Consider the following 11,618-nt stretch of genomic DNA (forward strand, 5'->3'; position numbering starts at 1 on the left):
TCAACATTTTCAGAGATATAATTTCCTGAAAACACAATTGTTTTCTATCTCTCCTTTGTAATTCCAGTTCCTTCAGCGAAATGGACAGCCATCAAGTGATATTAGATAAGTTATGTAGACTCTGTGGGGGGGCGATGTCTGTCATCAATGGGGCAAGAAGTGGTAAATGTGCCAAACTGTGTAGTGCGAGTGCCGAAAAGATCATGGCAACATTTCACATTGATGTCAGCAAAGACAAGTACATTCACCCCCGTTATATGTTCATTCTTGTTATTGTTCACTGTTTGTTTCTGCGGTAAAAACTGCCCCTAACTGGCAAAGTCATCCCGGGCTTGGTGCCTGCCCTGTATATACAAAGTTTGTCCAACAGTCCAAGCCAGGAAGAAAGAAGACTAAGGTAGCATCTTGTGGTCGGCCACGAGCACCCCCCGCATACAGAGAACATTTCCTTAGCCTCCCCCCTCCCCCACAATCTCCAGGGATAGGATCCCCCAATTCGAGCCATTGTCAAGCACTGCCCCTGTGGAATGTAAACTGTGCACCATGTTGCTTGACAATGCCCTGGAGACTCCTTGCACGCACTTGTTCTGTCGTGAGTGCTTGGCAGTGCACTTTGAATCTTATGAATCACCCACAGTTCCTTGTCCCGACTGCCAAGCACCTGTACACTTCAAGTATGTCACCGCCCCCCATAGCTACTTTGCATCCTTATTTCTGAGCCTGGTGATGAAGTGTACAGCATGCAAGGAGAGCGTTACTGTGGGGGATGTCAGTTCACACATTTACCAAACACATAATAAATCTTCTGTTGCTATTAACCCATCTTCTCTTGTGTTTCATGATCATTCTTATGCGACGTCTTGCGAACCTCTGAGTGCAGTCTCCCGTCTTCTTCAGCGTCCCCTGACTGCCCCTGTGACCCCGTGATGGAAGAACTGGGAACCCACATCTTGAAGACCAAGCTGGCACAGTCACAGGATGGATTGACAACACAGTACAGAACCGGTGGCCTGGTAAGATTTAAAACTGCATATACACGCCTTTTAATACATATACATGTAGTTTAGTATAGTTTAAAGCATCTTTGTCATATCATTAAATAAATTTTACTTCTGTTATTAACAGCCTCTGACGACACTTTGTGTTCCCCAACCTCAGAAGAGCAGTGGGGCGGCATCCTCCAGCACCATCTGACAGCGTTCCAAGATTCTTGATACCACCAGAGGTCTTGTCAGCATGGATGACAAAGAAATGCAGCAAAAAGATGAGCTCAAGCTCTCTTCCCTGCGAGAAAATCTGCAGGGAATCTTGCAGGACCTGAAATTAAACACCATCAGGATCCCTGCCATGAAGATGTTTGCTGCAAAGTTTCACCTCGGAATCTCTTGGACACACATCAGGGAATTGAAGAAATGGTTGAAGGGCTAGAACATCTTAACTGAAGGTGAACAGGCCATGCGTCACCAACAACATGACGTAATAGCCGACAACCTGTTCGCTGAAAGCATTCCCTTTTCCTTCCCTGATGAAATCAACAGAGGAGTCACCATCAAGCAAGCCCCCGCGTTGGTGTGAAGCCCCTCGTGCCCAAGGTCACACAGCAACTGGATGAGTATGAGAAGTAAGAAAAATAGTTTCATTATACATTTGTGCTACACAAAGAAAGAATTAAAATAGACACCTGCACTTATATGCATTTATCTGTACACATCTTTATATTGCAGGCATCAACAGCTCACTTGGCACAAGGGCACCATCCCACACAACGAGGTTTGGGTGAAAGTCGGAGGTGACAAGGGAGGCGGGACCTTTAAACAAATGATTCAAGTCGGCAATGTTGAACGTCCCAACTCTCTTAGGCACACCGTTGTTGTCTGTGCTTTTGCAGCGGGGGACACGAGTGACAACCTGAAGACGGGACTTCAACGCTTCCGCCAACAAGTTGCTGCACTCCAGTCGAGCACTTGGAAGAGCCATAACATCAGGCTCTTCATGTTCGGGGATTATGAGTATCTCTGCCGAGTGTATGGGATCACCGGAGCTGGCGGTAAATAACGCTTTTTGTTTCAATTCTGACTTTAAGTCAGAATTCTGACTTTAAGTCAGAATTGAAACAAAAATTCTTGTGACTAATTTTCAACTGCATGAAATTCCTGAAAACTTACAGTATTTTTAAATTCCCTAAAACAGGCCGTCACTGTTGCCTGTACTGTAGCATCAACAAGGACTACATACGGCTGCCCCGTGGAGAAAGACCACCATCCCAGCAGAGAACTCTGCAGTCCCTGAACCAAGACCTCCACAGATTCAAGGCAGCTGGTTCCAATATCTCCAAGGCCAAACACTTCAACAACGTGATTGACGAGCCAATGGTTGCCATCCCATTGACACAGGTATTAATTTTATTTCATAATATTTGGTTTGTAGTTGATTGATGTTTTTTTAATGAGCGTGTAAAATTTAATTTACCTTTTGCACTTGATTTCTATGACAACAGGTCTGCCCACCCGGGCTTCACATTAGTCTCGGGTTATACCTCAAGCATTTCAACAGCTTTAAAGGGGCATGCCACGACCTTGATATGCAAGCGGCAGCTGTGCTAACCGAGAAAGACCAAGACGATCATGATGCTCCGGCTCTTGGCTCTGGCTACCAAAAGCTCATCTCCGTGTTGAAGGTGGCCCGGAAGTTAGAACAGCAGGCAGAGGCCTTGGATGAGGAGTTCAAGCTAATGGAAGACCAACTGACCGACACCATCTTGACATCTGAGGAGGGAAGTGCAAACATGCAGGATTACATCACTGCAACGACTGGATTGATGCAGCAACGAGAACAACTGGTAACAAGAACTCAAATTTATCAGTTATTCCCGACTAAAATTAAGTGAAAACGATAAATAAATTAATGAGTAAATAAATTTTTTCAATGCAGTTGGCGGAGGCTGCAACCCTAAGGAAGAAGGCCGCGCTGAAGCCAGGGCAAGGTCCTCTAGCTGGTCAACTTGACATCACACTCCAGGAATTCCGGGTGCAGCGCTAGGCCTACCATGGGAAGAGCTTTGTTGGGAATCATGTACATAAATGCTGCAAGGTTTGTGTATTGAATTTTTTGTGATACAAAGAAACATAAATCCCATAAATGGAGTTCATTATACCTAATGAACATGTGTATTACCTTGTATTTAAACTGCAGGAAGAGAACATCAAGCGACTGACGGAGGCCATCATCAACAAGACCCAACAAGTATGCCCTTCCCTGGTGCCTGAGGCAAGAACGATCGCTGCCAAGTACGCCAAACTTTTCCACCTGTTTGGCACTTGTCACCGGAAGTATAACACCTCCTCAATCCTGGATGACCAAGCTGTAGATGCACTAGACCAGGACAGCAAGAACTACCTGGAATTCTTCCGGGCCGCGTTTCCCACTGAAACTGTTCCGCCGAAGATGCATCTAATTGAGGACCATGTCATCCCCTGGATCAGGCAGTGGTACTTCGGCCTAGGGTTCCACGGCAAGCAAGGAGGGGAGTCGGTCCACGCCCATCTTAACTCCCTGCGTTGTGACGTCCGAGGACTGCGAGATGACGAGGACATTCTCCAGTCTGTCATCCGGACGCACTGGATTCTCACCAGCCCGGCTCACGCACCATCATCTTTGTTTGAATAAAGAACTCTAGTGAATAATTTGAACTGTGAAAGAACTCTAGGCTGTTCCTGCCCCAACATTCTTATTTTTGTACGGAACTCTAGGAAATCTGTGGACTCTGATGAACTCATTTGGTGCTTTCTGTGTAAAATTTAATGTTGAGTGCCATCACTCAATTCTGCATGATCGGCTTTCGTTGATGTATGATCTACTGATAATTTCAACTTCTGATGATTGCCGTCGTAATTTATAATTTATGGTTGCAAAAAATCACTCTTACATTGGAAGATTAAGCGTTGATTTCACCAACAACGCAATGCAATCACACGATCCTGTTGAATGACTGATTGCACTCAACATAAATTCTTCAGGTAAGTAACAGGTTTGTGTGTATGCATAACAAGTGTTGTTTTCACAAATGTACAGTGTAAATAAAATGTGCAGGTGTACAGTGTAAATAAGTTATGAAGTTGAAATGTCACAGTTTCATGTGAGTTTCATGCTGAGAGACTGAACAATGTTCATGTATGTTTGCATCTCACATATAAAGCGGCTTCTACTTTCTGCCTCTTTATTTGTGGTATGCAAATGCATTACATTGTTCAGTATCCTGAAGTTTATTGTTTTCTAGTTGAATGTAATTTTTTTTTAAAAAGGTGAGTATCAAATTTATGTTGTGTATTCTGCAAAGATTTCTGTATTGTTTTAATAATGCTGCAATTTTAGATTTCTTCAATTCCCTGATGTGTGTCCAAGAGATTCCGAGGTGAAACTTTGCAGCAAACATCTTCATGGCAGGGATCCTGATGGTGTTTAATTTCAGGTCCTGCAAGATTCCCTGCAGGCTCTTGGCTCTGGCTACCAAAAGCTCATCTCCGTGTTGAAGGTGGCCCGGAAGTTAGAACAGCAGGCAGAGGCCTTGGATGAGGAGTTCAAGCTAATGGAAGACCAACTGACCGACACCATCTTGACATCTGAGGAGGGAAGTGCAAACATGCAGGATTACATCACTGCAACGACTGGATTGATGCAGCAACGAGAACAACTGGTAACAAGAACTCAAATTTATCAGTTATTCCCGACTAAAATTAAGTGAAAACGATAAATAAATTAATGAGTAAATAAATTTTTTCAATGCAGTTGGCGGAGGCTGCAACCCTAAGGAAGAAGGCCGCGCTGAAGCCAGGGCAAGGTCCTCTAGCTGGTCAACTTGACATCACACTCCAGGAATTCCGGGTGCAGCGCTAGGCCTACCATGGGAAGAGCTTTGTTGGGAATCATGTACATAAATGCTGCAAGGTTTGTGTATTGAATTTTTTGTGATACAAAGAAACATAAATCCCATAAATGGAGTTCATTATACCTAATGAACATGTGTATTACCTTGTATTTAAACTGCAGGAAGAGAACATCAAGCGACTGACGGAGGCCATCATCAACAAGACCCAACAAGTATGCCCTTCCCTGGTGCCTGAGGCAAGAACGATCGCTGCCAAGTACGCCAAACTTTTCCACCTGTTTGGCACTTGTCACCGGAAGTATAACACCTCCTCAATCCTGGATGACCAAGCTGTAGATGCACTAGACCAGGACAGCAAGAACTACCTGGAATTCTTCCGGGCCGCGTTTCCCACTGAAACTGTTCCGCCGAAGATGCATCTAATTGAGGACCATGTCATCCCCTGGATCAGGCAGTGGCACTTCGGCCTAGGGTTCCACGGCAAGCAAGGAGGGGAGTCGGTCCACGCCCATCTTAACTCCCTGCGTTGTGACGTCCGAGGACTGCGAGATGACGAGGACATTCTCCAGTCTGTCATCCGGACGCACTGGATTCTCACCAGCCCGGCTCACGCACCATCATCTTTGTTTGAATAAAGAACTCTAGTGAATAATTTGAACTGTGAAAGAACTCTAGGCTGTTCCTGCCCCAACATTCTTATTTTTGTACGGAACTCTAGGAAATCTGTGGACTCTGATGAACTCATTTGGTGCTTTCTGTGTAAAATTTAATGTTGAGTGCCATCACTCAATTCTGCATGATCGGCTTTCGTTGATGTATGATCTACTGATAATTTCAACTTCTGATGATTGCCGTCGTAATTTATAATTTATGGTTGCAAAAAATCACTCTTACATTGGAAGATTAAGCGTTGATTTCACCAACAACGCAATGCAATCACACGATCCTGTTGAATGACTGATTGCACTCAACATAAATTCTTCAGGTAAGTAACAGGTTTGTGTGTATGCATAACAAGTGTTGTTTTCACAAATGTACAGTGTAAATAAAATGTGCAGGTGTACAGTGTAAATAAGTTATGAAGTTGAAATGTCACAGTTTCATGTGAGTTTCATGCTGAGAGACTGAACAATGTTCATGTATGTTTGCATCTCACATATAAAGCGGCTTCTACTTTCTGCCTCTTTATTTGTGGTATGCAAATGCATTACATTGTTCAGTATCCTGAAGTTTATTGTTTTCTAGTTGAATGTAATTTTTTTTTAAAAAGGTGAGTATCAAATTTATGTTGTGTATTCTGCAAAGATTTCTGTATTGTTTTAATAATGCTGCAATTTTAGATTTCAAGCACGGGCACTGTTTATTCAAAAAAGTTTAACCTAATGAATAAATTTATCGTGTTTAAACTAATTTTATGTAATCAAAAAAGTACATTCTTTTGACATTATTTCGTAAAGTAAATTGCATTATTATTCATATGATAAACTTTAAACAGAATATCACTACATGTATTAACAGCTCAAATTCCTTATAACTGTATAACAGTAGTTAAAATTAAGAGATTTGAAAGTCTTACTCATTTAGAATTGTATAGCGAAAATACAAAGAGGGACTAGGAAGTAGGACTTTTAAATGAGATTCCTGCACATCACCTTTATGTAATTTTTCTGCGAATAGCATCCTTTATACCTTTTAAATGTATAACAGAAATATTTCAAAAGTTTAATCTTGTGCTGAAAAAAATTAGTTGAGTTGAAAACTCTTAAAATATCTACATGTATTTCACATTTGTAGTACATTATGTAGTCAGTAGTGGATAAATTAAACATGATTTAAGGGATTGTTAATTATTCTAATGCTAGTAATAGTATGCTATGTATGAATAGGTTTTACCCTGGTATTTCGAATTAGTCTTAAGTAGTGTAGCGGCTATATCAGGTTAAGTTTAAATTACCTATTAGGCCACTTTCCACCTGTAGTTTCAAAGAACATTTAGGTCTACCCCCATCACAAAGTTGACAAAATTTCATTTGCAGTGTTTTATGAACAGTCGTGCATTTATCAGTGTATGATGTGGGAGCGGCACTGTGGGTTGAGTAGTTGGTTTCTCTTAACTACTAGAGGCTAATTTCATGATATTTAGTCTCATGACTTCACAAGGCCAAGAGTAAATGGTATCGTCTTGAACAGCCAATTTTCCATATGATTTTCAGTTTTGCAATCAAGACGACACAAACAAAACCCTAACATGTGCATTTATTTTCTTTTCACAGGTTGTTTGCATGTTGTTTCCTTACTTAACTGCAATAAAATATGAAAATTGGGAAAAGGTTATTCTCTTTAGTCATGTAATAGTCTGCAGCAGGGTGTACATGGTAGAGAAACACAAAAAATGTCAAGAGTTAACATGCCTTTAAGTGATGATTGTACATCACTATCAGGAAGAGTTCCACAAACGGACACCAGTAATTATTTCCTACAGTGTCCTATTAGCCATCAGAAAGCAAAAATGAGTCCAGAAAATTTCAATTTAGGAGGGGAAAAAACCAAATTTTTTACGAAGAAAACACTTAGAATTTTCAGACTTGTTTCATACAATGATACATGTCATGTGTGCAGTGTGTCAAGTGGCGTCCGTATACTCTTTCCCATAGTCTTGTCTTTTCCTTCCTTTAGGGTTACACAAACAATAAACTGTATCCAAAACCGTTTAACCCTTTTCGTGAAAAACAAAACACTGTTACGGACGCAGTTTCGTCATGCATGTTTGTCATGTCCGTTCAAAAGGATTATGATGGGAACACACTGTCTTAACATTCCCATGACATGCCTGAACACGATGTAAGCCTTGACAGTATGAATTTTTTATCGTATATTACGATCGAAGAGATCAACAAAATGACTTTTTCTATGCGTCTGAGAGAGTATGCCTCCACAGGCGTACTGCAAGTTCAAAGCTATTTACGAAAAAAGGGCTAAATCGGGCAATATTCAAGGTTACCTTTTTCACGCAGAAAAAAATCTTAGCTCAGTCGCTATCATGACCACACGAAATGCCATGACATGCAGTTCATTAAAACAAGTATTTTATGCCTGGGAAAAATGCTGTTTTTAAAATATATGTGAAGGAAGTCATACCAAAGACAAAAATGTGATATTCCTGTTAAAACTAACACCAAACTTTGACATTTCGTAACTTTTAATCAAAACTATCTAGAAAGTTACTTTTTTCAGCAAATTCTTTTTTTCATGAATAATGCATCATTAGGGTATGGAAATCTTTTCATGAATACTACGAAATGGCTATTTTATTGGTGGATACGACAACGGATGACTCATCAAGATCAAAATTGCATATTCATAAGCAAATAATGACCGCGTCATCAATGAAATTTGACATGCACGCGCAAACTCAGTCGCGTCGCCATTGGAACGTGCATGAAAGGGACTGGTTGAATATTTTTCAGCAGGCTGTTTTGTGCCGAGTGGGAAATTTAAAGGAAAGGTCAAGTGCACGGCAACTGCTCTGAATGCTATACGAAGTCCACGTAGACCCCAACATACATGTACAATACATGTACGGTACGTCCACGTCGGCGCAGCCGCATGGACCACGCAGCCCGAAAATTCTCAGGATGTATTACTTTTTATTAATAACTCACAACCCACGCGTGTGACTGCTAGAAACGTTCGCCTTGCGTGTGTATATGTACAGTGCGTGTATGCGAACAGCTACAACCACAACATGGTCATGTGCATTATACATATATAACCCTGACTTGGACCGCCATCTTTCATAAGCTTTTCGTGCTTGGATTCACGAGTCAATATGAGCGAAGTGACATAGATATTTCTTCCCAACAAACATCTGTTTTTATCTCTAAGGATTTATCGAATGTTACTCCGCTAAAAAATAAACGAAATGAATATAACAAACAATTAATAAACCAGTGGGAACTGGGAAAGACCGTCGTTTCGTTCACTCAAATGTTTGCTCAAAGCTGCACTTGGCTTCTTGCGTTTACTCCAAACTTGTTGAAGGCCTCAAGCATTTATTTTCAATCTGTCCTCCGCTGAATATATAACTCAGTGAACGGGCTGTCGGCCTACATCATGTTCAATTGTGCTTCTTTGCTCTTCTCCCAAAATGAGACAAATTATTTTTCTTGGGGTACTGAAAGAAGTATTATTAGTTTTTTTCTGCCTTCCTGTATGAGTGTCCTTTGACAGAAATATCGAGGCCAAAGATGACGAACGTCAGGCCAAACAGTCCCTGACTTAACTAGCGTTGACTTTGCGCGGCCGACCCATTATTATATACGGGGTAGAGCAATTGTCGAGAAGCCTCACGGTTTACCCGAGCTCTACATGGCAAGCATTAGTGCAGGGTTTGGCATCACACTCTCCAACAAATACATGTTCACGTATGTGCAGTATGTCTGTAGTACATGTACACAAAAGGTTGCCGCGGACGTCATGTGGCAGTGAGCTGGTCCGTTACGCTAGCCAGTGCCCCTAACCCCAACCCAATACAGTGGGTGCTTTAAACCCTAAAAAATAAAACAGCCGTCTTTAGAGGAAAATATATTGGGTCATCAAAGAATTTGGCTATATATGCCTTGTACAAGATGTTTAAAACTATAAGAACTAGTGACAATGTCACAAAAATGTTGAGAGAAAAGTTTGTTGGACTGTCACTCATGCCCATGCTTGAAAGACCAAGTGAAAACAACTGTTGTGTCGGCTGCATCATAGACCGCAAGGAGGAAAAAAAACTCTCTCCTCGAGGTCTGTGGCCGGTTGGACCATGGTGGCATCTACGCATGGTGCCCTTAACAAGCCTTAATTAATGCACTGGCCTGTTCTGTTGATGGGTTGTCTTTTTCGTTTCGGTCATTCAAAGAATTTTCTTACAGGTCGTTGGATTTGAAATTGGGCGCTAAGTAGTACGGCTGGACCTTCAATTTTGGCACTCAAACAAGGAACTTACATATTTCCAGTATTATACGTATTTGAGGAATTAATCATTTTCTAGTGCACTTTATCTTTGCAGCTGATCTGCGACGTCCATGAAGTGATCAACTATTTCTTTTAACCATTTCATATTGTTCTCGTTAGGTTAAACGAAGGTGAAAATCTTTCTCTTTTGCTCTTTTTGTCGAATTCACTTCTTTCTTTGTGGTTTGGTTTGATCATTGAACTCGTATGTAGCTCGTTAATCAAACTGTAACTTTTCACGTGGTCATTCTTTCTCCAGTTTTGCATCTCCAATAACATGTTTTCAAAAGTTTTCCTTTTCATTAGCTGTTTCGGCAATTTTGCCGAAACAGTATTGTTTTTAGCTCCACTTTGTACACAGATTGCACACAGTTTTTGGACTGTCCTATATCAGGCTATAGGGGCGCTATTGCAGAATTACGGTCACACCTGCCTGGGCTTTCAATTTTCAACGAACTGTCCCATATTGAACCATGGATGGCGTTGTTGCACAACATAGGGTTTGTGCACACATTGTTCCGCATAATGCGTGAGCAGTCCTCAACTTCGACCGTGAATTACTACCAGGACGAAAAAGAAATCAGACTAAATTTTCCCTTCCGTTCGATCGCAAATATACCCAAGTGTCCAAATATTAAATAATATTTCATAAGTTTGTCCCAGTTTAGACGAAAATCACGTGACATGAAATTAAAGGAGCAGTTTTCCTGCACACCTGTTTCTAGCCCATTGACTTTGTACACGTTTATGAGCGACAATTGCGAGATTTATTGCAAAGGGATGAAGTCATATTGACGTCATTGCCTTATTTTATATTCATTTGTCAATATTTCATTTTTCCCCATAGGATTTGTACACGTTTTTCTACATAACACAACTGAACAAGTAGTCTTTAACTTTGACGCAAGATTACTATCAGAACGAAAGTGAAATCGGGTACTTTACGCCCTGTTATTTTATTTGAAATGTGTCTAAGAGTCCGAATATGAAGTAATATTTCATAAAAATTGTTCAGTTTAAGAGCAAATCACGTCACATGAACTTAAAGGAGCAGTGTTTCTGCAAAAAAGTTTATAGCCCATTGACTTTTTACACGTTTTTCAGCGACAATTTCGGTAACTTTGCAGTGTTTGATCGTTCCCAACGTAAAAGCCAACAAAGACCCTGATGCAAGATTTAATTGCAAAGGGATGACGTCTTGATGACATCATCACCTTATCTTATATTAATTTTTGAATATTTAATTTTTACCCATAGGTTTTGTACACGTTGTTTTACTGAACACAAGTGAACAGGGAGTCTTTAACTTCGGCGCAAGATTACTATAAGAACGAAGTAGAAACTGGGTTCTTTACTCCGTGTTATTTTATTTGAATTATGCCTAAGAGTCTGAATGTGAAGTAATATTTCATAGAAATTGTTCCGGTTAAGCGCAAATCACGTGACACAAACTTAAAGGAGCAGTGTTTCTCCAAATGAGGTTTTTTGCCCATTAACTTTGTACACGTGTAGCCCACACAATCCAAACAACCAGGACAAGTATTTCTCAGATTAAACTTCACACTTTAATTCAACCTTGATTTCCTCTGGCAACAGTAAATCACTTATAATTATGCAGATTTGGAATTAACACTTGTAAATGTATAACAATACAAAGCAAAGGTCAAACAGTAGTAAAACCGATGACAATGATAACAATGACAACAAGATAACAATGAGCGCTCGATACACACAC

The 11,618-nt window shown here is 40.7% G+C and overlaps 1 long non-coding RNA gene and 1 pseudogene across 2 annotated transcripts; one reads left to right on the forward strand and one right to left on the reverse strand.

Moving 5' to 3' along the window:
* The first annotated feature begins 80 nt into the window (after positions 1 to 80).
* Positions 81 to 7,219, forward strand: LOC110990640 (uncharacterized; annotated as a pseudogene). The gene is made up of 7 exons (XR_015426682.1): positions 81 to 1,013; positions 1,126 to 1,621; positions 1,725 to 2,047; positions 2,191 to 2,393; positions 2,498 to 2,839; positions 2,932 to 3,090; positions 5,047 to 7,219. The product of XR_015426682.1 is annotated as an uncharacterized LOC110990640 (transcript).
* Positions 1,472 to 8,095, reverse strand: LOC147797794 (uncharacterized). The gene is made up of 5 exons (XR_015426685.1): positions 7,887 to 8,095; positions 5,029 to 5,506; positions 3,175 to 4,619; positions 2,470 to 2,765; positions 1,472 to 1,604 (listed from the first exon to the last, which is right to left on the reverse strand). It is a non-coding gene; the product is annotated as an uncharacterized LOC147797794 (long non-coding RNA).
* Positions 8,096 to 11,618: the final 3,523 nt, after the last annotated feature.

Source organism: Acanthaster planci, linkage group LG10 (genome assembly GCF_054643075.1).
Source record: "Acanthaster planci isolate LZ-2023a linkage group LG10, COTS_SCS, whole genome shotgun sequence".
In the NCBI taxonomy this organism is placed as follows: Eukaryota; Metazoa; Echinodermata; class Asteroidea; order Valvatida; family Acanthasteridae; genus Acanthaster; species Acanthaster planci.